This window comes from Parus major, chromosome 1 (genome assembly GCF_001522545.3).
Source record: "Parus major isolate Abel chromosome 1, Parus_major1.1, whole genome shotgun sequence".
Taxonomy (NCBI): Eukaryota; Metazoa; Chordata; class Aves; order Passeriformes; family Paridae; genus Parus; species Parus major.
This window is the reverse complement of record NC_031768.1, coordinates 20,847,973-20,858,238: the sequence shown is the minus strand read 5'-3', so window position 1 is coordinate 20,858,238 and position 10,266 is coordinate 20,847,973. Positions and strand designations below refer to the sequence as shown.

General features: G+C 33.8%; 1 long non-coding RNA gene across 2 annotated transcripts; it reads left to right on the top strand.

The window, feature by feature from the left end:
- Positions 1–416: 416 nt before the first annotated feature.
- Positions 417–6,088, top strand: LOC107206253. 2 transcript variants are annotated; one of them, XR_001522364.3, is made up of 3 exons: positions 417–612; positions 3,541–3,643; positions 5,649–6,088. It is a non-coding gene; the product is annotated as an uncharacterized LOC107206253 (long non-coding RNA). The 2 variants fall into 2 exon arrangements; XR_004495891.1 differs by lacking the exon at positions 417–612 and adding an exon at positions 2,466–2,555.
- The last annotated feature ends 4,178 nt before the right edge of the window (positions 6,089–10,266 follow it).

Sequence of the window (10,266 nt, the reverse complement as noted above, 5' to 3'; positions counted from 1 at the left end):
GGCCGGGCTGTGGGGAGCTGTGCCCGGCTCAGCTGTGGGAAGCCAGGCACCGGCCCTGCTGCGGCACCGCCAGGCTGGGGCTGACACGGGTCCTGGGCTTGGGCAGGGCGGGGAGAGCCTTGGGAGCACCACTGGGGCCCTCAGGTACACAGCAGTTTTAAAATTTCTGTCACCTGTACTGTAAGAAGTATCAGAATAAAAATGAAAGAAAAACTATTTCATCCACCTTATTTTGGGGAAGTCATTCTGCATGAGTCAGTCTGTAAAATACAGATCTGTAAAAATAAATTAATAATAATAATAATAATATCGCTTTTTACTTCTGTACTACTTCGGGCACCTGGTATGGTTCTTGGGCTTGCCTTGTACAAGACCAGGAGCTGGAATTCAATGATCTTTGTGGGTCCCTTCCAACGCCGGATATTCGATGATAACTAAAAGGCCAAGTAGAAGTAAATTAGATGCTGCTGTGTTTCTGTTTCATCAGCAGTACCATTAGTAAATTCTAAACTTCAAAACCTGTTTATTTTGTTATTTTTAATCTCTGACTGACAGGTACTTTTTCCATCCATGGTCATTTGTCATTGAAGCAATACATGAAGGAAAGAAACGGTGAGTAGTCCCTACACCTAACATAAAAGTATTTAATACTTAGTGCTTCTGTGCTACGCTCCAAAAAGAGATGTCATTTTGAAGGCAGCTTTCAGAAGACAGAGAAGAGGAGGAAATTATGGTTGTGTTTGTACAGCTGGCTAAACACAATGGTTGTCTGTGCACTTGCTGTGCACACTGAACGTATCCCAACAGGTCTCAAACCTGTTTGTTCAACAAACGCTATTCCCAGCAGGAGAGCATATTGGCACAGCTTCCTTTGCATGCCCCATTAGCTATCTAATGATTTCAAAAGTAGGAAAGACAGGTTAATGGCAGCTTCTGAATTTTCAGTGCAGTCTGCATCCTAAAAGACCATAAAGACAGCATATTCTGAGATGAGGAAGTTCTCTGAGACACCTGTGAGTTTTGGTGGGAAAATGAAGTCCAGTTCTACTCCATTTTCCAGAAATGCTTCTGGATAGTTTTCCTCCTGTGGAAGGAGGAGCAACTCTGAGAAGGGTAATCACAAACTATGATTTCCAGTGCAGAATCATAGATTTCCATATTGGCCAGATGGTTCTAAACACATAATTTTCAGTGTGCTGCTTTCTAGGACAATTAGTTCCCCTCTTACTGTGTAGAGAGTAATTAACTATTTAGTTCATGCAATGTACTCCCCTGGTCAGATTCAAATCAATATTTAAATATGGTATCATACAAGCAACAACATAGCATAAATATCCTCTCTTACTTTCTTTTTCAAGTTACAATTCCTCTTAGAGAACTTCTATTTAAATGGAAGTTGCATTCTCTATTTGATACAATAGTGTTGGCTGTGTGCATGATGTGTATTTAAATTTAGTAGAGATAAGTATTTTATTCTTTATTTGAACAAGAAAGGAATGCCAATCTTAATATGATATCCCCGATGACCACATGCTAGCAGTTGTGACAAAAAAATCTTGATAAAATGTACCAATGGGAAAAATATCAAAATGGATGAAATATATTAAGAATCATTTCTTACATGTAATTAATGGATGTGCAAAATTAATTAATGTGCAAAATCTGTGATCCCACCACTAGATGCAATGTTTATCAGCTAGGAAAACCAGACAAACACAAAGCTGTTTATTTAAAATAAAATAAAATAAAATAAAATAAAATAAAATAAAATAAAATAAAATAAAATAAAATAAAATAAAATAAAATAAAATAAAATAAAATAAANAAAATAAAATAAAATAAAATAAAATAAAATAAAATAAAATAAAATAAAATAAAATAAAATAAAATAAAATAAAATAAAATAAAATAAAATAAAATAAAACAGAATTTCCTAGCAAAGTTTACAGTTATCTAAAGAACACTTCTGTAATACTGCCTTTAGAGGACTGTTAAATAAGTCACAAGCATATTATTTGACAAATAACTCGTTCAGTGTACTTTTCAAATAGAATTTCTTGAACATTTTGTTTTCACCAGTGCTTAGCACTGTTTACAGATTTTCTGATATAAAAAAAGCACTTCTGAATTCAAAACTAGTATTTATCAAATAGGGGTTTTATCAGCTATTGACATGAAGGTTCCAGAGTATTATATGGAAAAAAGGTGACAAACATACCACCTGTTTGGCACTCAACTCATGTAGTCAAGGATGCAGTCAAGGTTGTCTTCATCCCACTAATGGCAGTGTGCATGTCTGCAGGGAGCGTGCACAGATAGTGCAGCCTTGGATGACTGATGCACCAAGAGCAAGTAAATCTTTCAGACAATATTGAAAACACAAAACCAGATTCCTTAATCTTTGTCTTCAACTATGACTAAAGCTGTCAGATTCTTTAATGTTTTTTTTCATTGACAGTATTGCCCAGCACAATGAACAACAGCTGGGAATTGCTAAGATGCAGTTTGCTCCTTGTCCCTATCCTGTTTCCTGGACTCTTTTCCCAAAATATGACGTAAGGCTCTTTATCAAAATATTTCCTGTAATGTCATGCTGAAAATACTTCAGTTCATTGTGTTTGGGAAAGGGGGAGGAGAAACAAATCCACAACAGTGCAAACTAAGGAGTTTCCAGTTTTACTGAAGTAAATGAGAAAGTTCTTTAAATATTAAGAGCCACAGCTGTTTTCCAAACTAATTTTCTGCTGGTCACATTTCTTCTGTCAAAAGTGTTTCCTGTGGACTCTCAGGAATTCAGAGTACTTACATGCTGTGTGTTTGTGAACTGAATTGCTTGTTCCTGGGAGAAATTATTTTCTTTGGCAGGCAAGGGGAAATAAAATCAAACTCTTTTAAAGTCAAGGGGCTACTGCAGTGAAATGAAAAACAAGAGAGATTAATTAATTGAAGATCTGTCAATTTATAAATTTATTTTCTTTCCTAAACCAATTATTATATAACATTTAAAAGAATAAGCTTCTTCATAGCATACAGCATATCAGTTTCTTGTACTTGATGGGATTAACTTTTTGTATTTGCAAAGACTTACACTGAATTATCTATCCCCCCGGTAAAGATAAAAGGTATACTGGCTCCATTTTCCAAGAATTTTTCTTTTCATCTTATTTCTAGAAATAAATTCTAGAATGTAATTCATAATGGGAGATGATTCATATCATTTGTGTATATTTGGGACACTCATTCCTGCATGTAAAAATGGAAGAGAAAATCAATCTTCCAGTGATATTGCAGGCAAATTATATATATATATATATATATATATATATATATATATATATATATATATATATATATAATAGTGCAGTAGTAAAATCAAGGATAAGAATATGTTTGAAAAAAGAAAAAGAATGACACTATATTCAGGGAAGTGGCTGGGTAGAAAAAGTCTTTTGACAGATGTTACATAATTAGCAGAGCATCTCTTTAATGGTGATACAGGATATATATTTAATAACTATAGTCTGTTCTACTTTTTCCTAGGAAACCTCCATTAAATGGGTTCCTGGAAGATAAGGCTGAGACCAGAGAGTTCCTGAAAATGTAAAATTGGACATTTCAGAAATAGCAGCCTATTGTACCAAAGGTACAAATATAAAAGATATAAAAGATCGAAGGTTCAATCTTTTCACATAACACATACACTGGGATGGATTTTGTGACCTACTCAGGAAAAAGGAAAGTTTTGAAAACCTACTTTGTTTCATCACCTGCCCCTCTCTTGATAAAGAAAGAATGCGTAAAGGAACATTTTATATTTACCTGTTAATTTCCTTTGTCTTTTCCACTTTTAGGCCCAAACTGGTATCATTCTTCCAGTATTTTATTAATTTTCTGCACAAAAGTAGTCTCAATATTAAAATTAACATAGGGAGACTTAATTATTACAACTGTTCATATTTCTCCAACTTTTATAATCAGAAATAATAATGTTGCTTCTCATATTCCAATACCTACCAATCCAGGTAAGGCCACAGCACAACTCTCCTTATAGGAGACCATATCTGACTGGGTTCTAATCCAACTCACAATATCTTTCAGCATCATATCAAAAGCTTTGATCTCAGCTCACTGCAAAATCTGAACAACAAAACCCAAACAGACTGCTAATGTAATAGTAGTTACAATGTAATTTACATGATACTACTTTAATGCTTTTTGTTAAATTTAAAATATTTTGCAGCAGCTGAAGTAAACTAGGATTTAAAGTTATTTTTTCTCGTCCATGTCTTACCTATCTTTCACATGGATAATAAAATACTGGTATCCTTCTTCTCTCTACACCATGGAAATCCAGGTACCATTGTCAGTGAATCCTCTCAAGAGGGAAAGATAAGTAAACACCTTGAAATTCACAAGTCCATGAGTGCATGGCTTGTCAAATCCTAATTTAGACACATCCAGAAAACAAACCCCCAAACTATAAAAACCCTCTGCAGGCTTTTTTTTTATTTTTTGTTTTGTTTTTGGGTTTTTTGTTTTTGCTTTTGGGTTTTCCTTTTAACCCTGGAACACCGGTATTTACACTAAGCAAAAAATTCCAAAGTTCACTGTAAAAAAATCTATCCCATAGCTCTGCTACAAGGGAAGAAACACTTTGGTCTGATATCCATATTGACACCTGTGAGAGAACTGCTTCCTGATAGATCAATAACATTTGTGTCATAAACTGATATTCTGGATGTATAGAAAATAATTGCTATTTACTGGTTTCCCATTGATGCAAGTGTGAGAATGTGAACAGGAAGAGCTGTGGGTGTGGCAGTAAAAGATAACACAGCTGGTGTGAAGCTTATCTTTTGATGTGCCATTTCAGAGCTGCTTTTCCTGCAAACCCCCTACAAACAGGCATGGTGTCATTATCATCCTTGGGCCCAAGGTGTGTTCATTACAACTGGTGAAGAAACAAACTGATTAACACATTTGTTTTAAAAGTTGGTAATTAGTAGTGGTATTTTCAGTTAAGACAGGGTTCAGTTCAGGGTGTAAGTTGCAGCACTTCCCAGAGCTTTCTTTGGGAGGCAGATCTCCTTTTATGCCACTTTTAGTTTTCTGCTTTTCAGCATCATGATCTCATCAGATAAACACGAACTTGCACAAACACACACACACATACACACACACACAGAATAAATTAAGTTTCATTTCACACAAAGGAAATAGCAATAGAAAAACTACATTAATTATTTTTTTATTATTATAATATTTTTTATTTTCTAAACAAATTAGAGTCTACAATGTAATACAGAGAAATTCTTGACCATATAGGTCAAGAAAATATGCCTTTCAGTCACGAGGCACATTATCTTACTCAAAATAGAGGTAATGGACAGAGAAGAGAAAATTACAAGTCCAAGCTTCCCTCAAGAGGTAAAAATTCATGTGGACAATTGATAACTTTGAGAAAAAACAAAGAACTATTTCCTGTTATATCTGTAAATTGTATCCAACTTAGGAGTAAAGTTTATGTTTCTTAAAATATTTTTGTGTTTTCAAATAGTTTTCTTTCAGTTTTATTTGTATTTTTTGTTGTTTTTTTTCTTTTAATCCTGTGCTAATTTTTTTTTTACTTCTTGTATTTTGCATTCCAGCTATCAAATTCTAGTCTTGTTGAAAGCAGAGGAAATACTTCTACTGACTAAGTCAAGGAGAAACCTGTCAGTTTTCGTAAAGTTTTCTGAAAAACATTTTCTTCCATACCATGCAAAATTCTTTGTAAGTGACCTGAAAAAAGTTGCATTCAGTGTATAATAATAATGACAGAAAATAAAATATCCCATGTCTCTGAGCAAGAGGGTTTTTCAGTTCAGGTTTTATACATGTCTAAGAAATTAGAATAATAACTGTATTTTTCTTTGTGTCACTAGAAAAATAGAAATATGTTCAACAAGGATGCTGCATGGTTGTATTTCTTTTATGAAACAGATAAGGAGGAAACTGTAATTGTAGATCTGCATTTGAATTTAAGACACTGTGTGACTTGAGAATGAATTAGATGAAACAATGAAGCGATAAAATTTCTATATTCACTTATTTACTGAATTGAAGTCTTAAAATTGAGACATATTTTCTAAGGCAAACTGAAAAAATGGGAAAAATATCTTTCAGGGACTAAAATAGGATTGCCTGGGGATCTATGAATTGTGTCAATTTGGACCTAGTTTTTCAATAAAAACTTGGCAAGTATTTCATCGTTCTTGTACTTCAATGATGTTAGTGTTCAGTTAGTGAAGGGTTTAGCTCTGCTAACTGGCACTGGAAAAGGACCACTTTGAACTATAAACTATGAAAAGAGGTTGGACTTTACAAATTTTTTTATGAGATCTCTGTTGGTACACAAAGACAGCAAGGACTGATGTCGTCAGGTAAATTTTCTGTTCTTCCACCCAGCAGAAGTAAGGAAAGATCTATTCCAGTAATTCAAAAAGACCACTCAGTAGTCTTGTTTAGGAAGAAAATCAGCCCAAGAGGAAAAGTCTGGAGGGAGTTCCCACTGAAGCTACTCCAAAGCCCACTGCTTGCTTTCCACTCTCATTCCATTCATTGGTTTTCCTCACAGCCTAGACTCCTGCACAGTGGTTTCAATGCCATCCAAAAATTTCAGCATTTGCATCTGCAGAGCAGAAGCAGCAAGCACAAACTGAGTGAGTTATAACCAGAACTGGTGACTGTGAAATAATTTTCTGTACAAAACCTCTTCATCCCCTTCCCATTGGAAAACTGCTCATTTTTACTTTTCTCTCTCTCCTTCTCTTTGCCCTATGTCTTTCTCCCTCTGCAACCTCTGATCTTTATTCATATGCTCTAGCAAATACACAGTTCTATTGCAATGTTTGATATGACACAGTTTTAGCCAGTTGAGAATTTTCTGCTTTCAAGGTTACAGCACAATAGTTTCTAAAACACACGAAGGAGAAAAACAGTGGTTCTCTGTTGCTACTAAGGAGCAGTCTATGGGTTTGTGTTATGCCAGTGGCAAGCTTCTCACAATGCAGATATTCTGATTCACTCTAAATTGACTTGACAGATTGCTTTCATTTCATGTCCTGGGATTTTTTGTTTGTTTGTTTTTTGTTTTCACAGATCTGACTTAGACCAGGACATCATCTCTCATGAGTATTTCCCTGTAACATCAGATAGCACAGGTAATACCCGGGAGTGGAAAGGAGGGAGACAGAGAAGTAGGGAGGTTTTCAAGAATGTATTTTTCTTCACTGAGGCATGATATCTATTTCCTCTTTGCACTTACTGATTGTTACCAAACTTTGAATGCTACATCTTTGTTCCTGACCTATAGAATATTCTATGTGTAATATTAAGATTTAATTCCATAAGAGGTTGGGATACTCACTTTTTCCCTTAGTAAAACAAAGCAAGGCATCTCCTAAGGAAACCAGGTGAAAATTGCACACCACACTTCCTTATCACATTCTGCACTAATACATATATCACAGAATGGCTATTTTAGGTACAGATTGTTCCATATGTTACAGAGTATTATATTGTGGATTGTGCATTTCTATCACTTATTTTGAGGAAAACTGGGAAAGATAACATAGACTTGTAATATTTCTGAGTGGTTTTTGTTGTTGGGTTTTTGGTGGTGTTTTTAGAGATATAGAAAATTCTATTTGGTTTTAGTCTGCTTGGTGTGTACCCATGAAATGAATCATTACCAAAACATATGGTGATATTATGACCGATAACATAGTCAAGGATAATTCCCACTGGAATCAGCACCTTTAAAATTTACTGCTTCACATTACATCTCTGCAGTGTGACAGTATTTAAATAGCAAAAAAAATTATATACAGTAAGTATATACATACATACATACATATATACATACACACACAAAGACACACATATATATATATATAAAAATACAGGAAGGTTTTATTTTTAAGTGTCATTTTACATGCTTTTTAAAATCCTTTCTATTAATTGAATTTTTCAGTACAAAAAATGTTTTGGGATGAAATAAGGAATATTTCTTCCTGAAAATTTGGTACAACAATAAGAAATTAGTTTTTTAAAAAATTTATTTTGAAATTCCTTGTGGCTAGTTCTCATTTCTAAATGAACTATTTAACCCATGGACAAGAGATATGAAGTCTTAACTTACCCAAGTCCTTCTACATTACAAGACTTGAAAATTATAGCTCATCTATTTTTAGAAGACATTTCTTATTCACATTTCAGACAAAATTCAGATTTTATTTAAAGATTTAAAGAACTTTGCATTTCCAAGGGTTTCTCTCCTAATTTATAATGACCATATCTCCTAGTGAAATTGGTTACCTTTTTATATACAGCCATGAAGAACTTAGAATAAATTTTCCACCTTCATGGACAGAGTTCTATGTGTGCTTCACATAATAAGTAACAAGCAAATTTCCCTTGGATAAAGGCATAAAAGAAAAAAAGAAAGCAAACAACAAAATGTTATTGTTTTCCTCTACGTTTCAATAAACAGGTCTAGTCAGCCCAGGTAATTGATATTAAATTCTATTAATTGAAATGTTAATTAATTCCTAGTTATTTAAGTTGAATCTCTATGGATAGACTGTAAGTTGTTATATGTTATACAAACTCTCTGCACCTACTTTTGGGTCAGCTTCAGAAGAAGTAGATTGCATAAAAAGCAAAGCTTGTGCAAGCAAAAATAATTATGAGGTTCTCAGAAATTAATGTTAAGAAAATGGTATAAATTTTAGAGCATCAAAATGGACTTAAATAGTCAGAGAACAATTTAGGCTTCCTGCTTCCACTGCTTAGAAAGATTTTATGACTTCATGCATCATTGTCCTTTGTTGCTACAAGAAGTTCCTTACAATGTCATTGTCTTCTCACACAACACAGCACAGGGAGTATTAGCACTGGTGGGAAGGGAATACAGAGAAATGTGTGGGATGTGAAACTATCATCGTTGCAGACATATGAAAAACATCCACATTGCTCTTAGACAGGAAAGAGACTGTCATTATTGTAGAGTAATCAAAGTGGGGAATTTGAAGACTGATTATTAAAGCTCCTTTCACATTTATATATGAAGAGGAGTAAGTGCTCTAAGGAATACTTAATATTAATGTAATATTAATCTTACTGAAAATTAAGATTAAATAGGGGTTTTAGAAGCTTGAAAATTATCATTCTTCAATTATACTACTATAGCTGTGGCATGGCACATTAGTAAACACAGAAAACCAATTTTTTGTTATAGTTCTTGGTGAAAAACAAAACAACAATAAACAAACAACATTATCATCTAGTAATTAAATGGTGACAGGAATCTCAAGGGTACACAATTCTTCAGGATACAGGATTTCTGCCAAGAATGCCTTTAGAGGCTTGTATAGCTTGATAGGTGTTGTTTTCCAAGCTGATGTGGTCTTTCACTGAACTTATTTCATTAATTTGATGTGTGAGAAATAAATATTTGCTGTACAATTAACTGGAGGTTATTACGGTCTAATGGAATTTTCCCATAGAAACAGATGCTCAGCCCTATACATGCATGAAAAGTACATCAGCACTTGGTAGACAGAATGAAGCTGTAGGGAAAATATTGTTAAAGACACTTAATTGGGGTACAAAATTGTTGCATGTCTAGTAGTTTTGCATTTTCTTAACTAAAGCAGCAAAAACAAAAATAACAGTTACCTTATGTGCAGCTGTGATATATGTCAAAGCCATACTGGTATGACCAGCAAAATTAACAAGCTTTTTAATAGAAAAATACATGTCCAAAGTCTCATATTTATCTTATATATATATATATATATATACAGTATTTTGTCAAACTAATTATGTCACTATATATTGTGATAAATGAAAAGAAAGAAACAACTGAAAAATATGGGCTGAAAATCATAGTAGTTAATAGCTAAGCAATTTTTTGTGAATGACATAGCAAAATAAATATATATATTTGCTATATTGCCCAGACTGCAAACCACTGGAAAAGGAAGTTTGACTCTTGTGCCTATACATTTTGCCACTTGTCAACTGGGGGATTTGGTACTTTTGGTGATAGCACAATACAAAGCCCAGCATTTAAACACTATGAAGCTTTAAACAAAAATAAGTAACTAAGTAAATAGATAAAAAAGTTAGCTAGTTAGTAAGTAATCAAGGAGAAGCCCTGGATGGTAGCTTCTCCTAACACTTCAATTTAGAACCAGCACATTTATATGAAGACTAATGCGA